The sequence below is a fragment of the Mustelus asterias genome, chromosome 6 (assembly GCF_964213995.1).
Source record: "Mustelus asterias chromosome 6, sMusAst1.hap1.1, whole genome shotgun sequence".
NCBI classification, from domain to species: Eukaryota; Metazoa; Chordata; class Chondrichthyes; order Carcharhiniformes; family Triakidae; genus Mustelus; species Mustelus asterias.
In genome coordinates this window covers 116,450,090-116,455,351 of record NC_135806.1, presented here as the reverse complement: position 1 = coordinate 116,455,351, position 5,262 = coordinate 116,450,090, and the positions used below count along the sequence as shown (strand labels likewise).

General features: G+C 48.6%; 1 pseudogene; it reads right to left on the bottom strand.

Annotated features, from left to right (window-relative positions):
* Nucleotides 1-1,225: 1,225 nt before the first annotated feature.
* LOC144494684 (small ribosomal subunit protein uS8 pseudogene) lies at nucleotides 1,226-2,361 on the bottom strand (annotated as a pseudogene).
* Nucleotides 2,362-5,262: the final 2,901 nt, after the last annotated feature.

Here is a 5,262-nt window from a genome sequence, read left to right as displayed (position 1 = left end):
TTGGGGCCTGGGATGGGGAGTTTGAGTTGGGATCTGGGAGGGGGAGTTTGAGTTGGGCCCTGGGGGGGGAGGAGTTTGAGTTGGGGCCTGGGAGAGGGAATTTGAGTCAGGTCCTGGGAGAGCAGGTTCCAGCACATGCCTGGGAGACGGTCTTTGAGATGGGGCCTGGGAGAGGGAGTACGAATTGGGACCTGGGAGAGGGAGTTTGTGTTGGGGACTGAGAGAGCAGGTTTCAGTCAGAGTCGCAAAGAGTAGGTTTGTGCCCCCTTTCATTCCAGTAGGGCCAGGCTGCCATCTCCCCGAAAGTGGGGAGCTACTTGAAAGCCTGTTGAAATGAAACACTCTGGCTGGCATGGACGGGGGTGTGGGGTGTGGGGGTGGGGGCGGGGTGGGGGGGATGGGGGGAGATGCTAGCAGACCCGGAGCCTCCAGTCAGTTTCCCTCTTCACAGACGCTGCCTGGTCGGCTGAGTATTTCCCATATTTTCTGTTTTGTTTTATTAAACTGTCGAATGTGTGGGTGTTTAAAATTAAATTGGCTCTTTCTGGAAATCTCCGAGAGTCATGATAAAGATGAGTCTTTCTGCTTTAATTTCTTGTTGTACAGAGTGATGCTTCATACCGTACCAGCTGTAATGAAATGGTTGGTATTTCTGTTGAGTTAAACATTACGCAATAAAGGGGACATCTAAAAATATAACTGACCACAATCAGATATCTCTGATCTCCCCTCTCCTGTTTTCAAATGTTTGGTTATTTTCTTTCAGCAGCTGTCAGTGTTGTTTTTGCAGTTCGAATAGAATCACTACAGTGCAGAAGGAGGCCATTTGGCCCATTGGGTTTTCACCAACCACAATCCCATCCAGAACCTATTCCCATAACCCCACACATTTACCCTGCTATCCCCCTGACACTAAGATCAATTTATCATGGCCAATCAACCTAACCCGCACACCTTTGGACTGTGGGAGGAAACCGGAGCACCTGGAGGAAACCCATGCAGACACGGGGAGAATGTGCAAACTCCACACAGACAGTGACCTGAGGCCGGAATTGAACCGGGTCCCTGGCGTTGTGAGGCAGCAGTGCTAACCACTGTGCCGTGGTGCTTCTTTCTCCTTTGCGCTCCTTCCATACAGGACAACTCTCGTTGCGACATCCCTTTGAGGCAATTGGAAAGCTATCTGTGTTCCTCATCTACTTTTTTTTTTTATTTCAATGTTTTATTATAGACTGGTTTCACATTTTAGGAAAAGAATCTTAGGGATTTTTCCTCCTGTATGTTTTCGCTTGGCCTCTTCATGATCCATGATGCCAGCTGAGGTAGTTAGAACGAGCTACCCAAATTGACGGGAAGGCAGTAAAACATTTTGCTTCCTTTCTAGTTCCTTTACTTGAATGTCAAATCTGGGGCTAATGCCACTGCACTTGTTCAGCCTGCCTGTGAGATTGACGACTATTTTTCCACCCCTGTGGTCATCAATAATCTCAAACTCTCCAATGGAGCTTTGCTTCATCACTACAGTCAGGAATCTCACTATCACTTTGGAGTACGGTCGGATGAGAACCTGATGTTTTCCACCTTTCTCTGCATTTTCGATGCTTGATGTGGAGCTGCCGGCGTTGGACTGGGGTAAACACAGTAAGAGTTTTAACAACACCAGGTTAAAGTCCAACAGGTTTATTTGGTAGCAAATACCATTAGCTTTCGGAGCGCTGCTCCTTCGTCAGATGGAGTGGAAATCTGCTCTCAAACAGGACACAGAGACACAAAATCAAGTTACAGAATACTGATTAGAATGCGAATCCCTACAGCCAACCAGATCTTAAAGAGACAGACAATATGAGTGGAGGGAGCATTAAACACAGGTTAAAGAGATGTGTATTGTCTCCAGACAGGACAGCCCGTGAGATTCTGCAAGTCCAGGAGGCAAGCTGTGGGGGTTACTGATAGTGTGACATAAACCCAACATCCCGGTTTGGGTCGTCCTCATGTGTGCGGAACTTGGCTATCAGTTTCTGCTCAGTGACTCTGCGCTGTCGTGTGTCGTGAAGGCCGCCTTGGAGAACGCTTACCCGAAGATCAGAGGCTGAATGCCCGTGACCGCTGAAGTGCTCCCCACAGGAAGAGAACAGTCTTGCCTGGTGATTCGCATTCTAATCAGTATTCTGTAACTTGATTTTGTGTCTCTGTGTCCTGTTTGAGAGCACATTTCCACTCCATCTGACGAAGGAGCAGCGCTCCAAAAGCTAATGATATTTGCTACCAAATAAACCTGTTGGACTTTAACCTGGTGTTGTTAAAACTCTTACTGTTTTCGATGCTTGTCAGGGCATCAGCAAGAACATTTATACGCACCATGATGCCGCTTGGTCAATATGGCGAAATTTGATTATATATCTTTTCATTTTGGCCCAAGTATTATAATGGCTGTTGGTTTGGGCCCAGTTATCATAGAATCATAGAATTCCTACAGTGCAATAGAGGCCATTTAGCCCATCTAGTCTGCACCAACTCTCTGACAGAATATCTTACCCAGGCCCTCTTCTCCACCCTATCCCCATAACCCCACACATTTACTCCACTAATCCCCCTAACCTACACATCTTGGGACACTAAGGATCAATTTAGCATGGCCAATCCAACTAACCTGCGTATCTTTGGACTGTGTGAGGAAACTGGAGCATCCGGAGGAAACCCATGCAGACAAGGGAAGAACATGCAGACTCCACACAGACAGTGTGACCCAAGCCGGGAATCGGATCGGTTCCCTGGCGCTGTGAGGCAGTGGTGTTAACCACTGTGCCTCTGTGCCACCCCCTATAAACCACACCCCACAAACAATGATGGGACTCTGGTGTCTGACCCATTCTCCTCCAATGTCCAACTTCCACATCTGATCCTCCCCATATCTGATTCCCCAAATGTGCAACCGCTTCAAGCATGAAAGTAACTTCAATTTCTTGCAGTTACTGTTGTATGGGAACCCCCTCCTTCCCACCTCCAACCCAAGACATTAACTCCCTCTAAAACAAAACTTGAATATTGGAATAAGAGCTTGAACAAGCTTATAGAAACATTGGCGCATGCAACTGATCTCACCCGGCCTTGAGGTGAATTCTTAAAATATTAAATACAATTTATGAACTGAATTTACCTTCTAAAAACCAGGATACAATCTATTCTTTTTACATCCTCACAAAACGAAAATGTTCCAAACTAATTTTCTAATTTAAAAATCAGAAATACAAATGATGAACTGGGTTATTCTTTTCCTCAATGATTTATCACTTATTTATTTCAACTCCAATCCCTCAAGATTTGGCCTGGGGAAGGTTTACGTTAATTCAGAATGATTTCCTCCCCATCACACATTCTGTTAAATGGCTCCACCCAGCCTCAGTCCTCCTCCTCTCCCTCCTGCAGCCCCCCCACTTTCTATCATCCGCGATGCTACCTCTAGTTAGAGCAAACAACGTCTCCCCCTCCTTGAAGGATGACTGGAGGCTCACGCTAGGAAGGTCAATGGTTATGTTGTGGTAGGATGTGGGTCACACAGGGTGGTTTAAGTAAAAGTTTATTTATTAGTCACAAGAAAGGCTGACATTCATAGAATCATAGAAACTCTACAGTGCAGCAAGAGGCCATTCGGCCCATCGAGTCTGCACCGACCACAATCCCGCCCAGGCCCTATCCCCATATCCCGACATATTTATCCACTAATCCCTCTAACCTACGCATCCCGGGACACTAAGGGGCAATTTTAGCATGGCCAATTAACCTAACCCGCACATCTTTGGACTGTGGGAGGAAACCGGAGCACCCGGAGGAAACCCACGCAGACACGAGGAGAATGTGCAAACTCCACACAGACAGTGACCCAAGCCGGGAATCGAACCCAGGTCCCTGGAGCTGTGAAGCAGCAGTGCTAACCACTGTGCTACCGTGCCACCCATTAGCATTGCAATGAAGTTACTCTGAAATCTGAACACTTCGGCGCCTGTTCAGGTCAATACACCAGACTGTGGGAGGAAACCAGAGAACCTTCCTAGTGTGAACTTCGACCTCCCCACAGTCATCCTACAACCCTCCCCTATTACCCTCTATCCTGTGCGGGTGAATGTCCACGTCCTTTACCGTCCCCCTGAGTTCACCCCCATGAAAGTAGACTCTGGTTGTATCACAGCTTGGTATGGCTCCTGCTCTGCCCAAGACTGTAAAAAACTACTCCCAGGAGAGCCTTGCACTCCTGATGTTAGCAGGTGGAAACCCACGCAGACATGGGGAGAACGTGCAAACTCCACACAGACAGTGACCCAAGCCGGGAATCGAACCTTGGTCCCTGGTGCTATGAGGCGGCAGTGCTAACCACTGTGCCACCATGCTGCCCCCAACTCTACTTGAGAAGTCATACATAATATGGCCACTTGCAACTATCCAGAGCCCCCCAGCCTCCCTGCTGTCTGAAATCTCCTCGCTGGCGCGTGAAAACCTGTCATGTCAGAGCCAACTTGAACTCTCCCCATTTGTGGGTGGGCGGAGTCCGCTAAGATCAGACAGGGAACCTGCCCACTGTTGTTCCCCCTTCTGAGCAGGAGGCAATGACTCCCACCCGAGGCTGCAGGGGGGTTTGTCTGTCTAATGTAGTTCAGGGTGTGATGATGTTACTGGGCAGTTTTCACTGTGGCCTGATGGGGGCGATGTCACTGTCCTTCCCTTAGCTGATTGCCAAAACCCCTTCTTCTGTTGTCCTGCAGCTAATGACACCTAAAATCCAGCTCCCACCCTCTGCTCAGTTGCTGCTTCCTGCTCATTCCAGGGACCAAACAGATGGGTGGCAATGTGGCACAGTGGTTAGCACTGCTGTCTCACAGTGCCAGGGACCTGGGTTCGATTCTTGCCTTGGGTGACTGCCTGTGTGGAGTTTGCACATTCTCCCTGTGTCTGTAAGGGTTTCCTCCGTGTGCTCCCACAGATGTGCAGGTTAGGTTAATTGGCCATGCTAAATTGCCCCTTAATGTCAGGGAAATTAGCAGGGTAAATATGTGAGGTTACAGGGATAGGGCCTTGGTGGGATTGTTGTCAGTGCTGGCTCGATAGGTTGAATGGCCTCTTTCTGCACTGTAGGGATTCTATGATTCTATGACTCAGCTGTGCAACCAACTCCCAGGAGGGCCTTGTGCTCCTGATGTTAGCAGGAGGTTGTCGGTAGCACCCCCATCCCCACCCAGCTCCTGTCCATCCCTCAGCTCATTCCTGCTC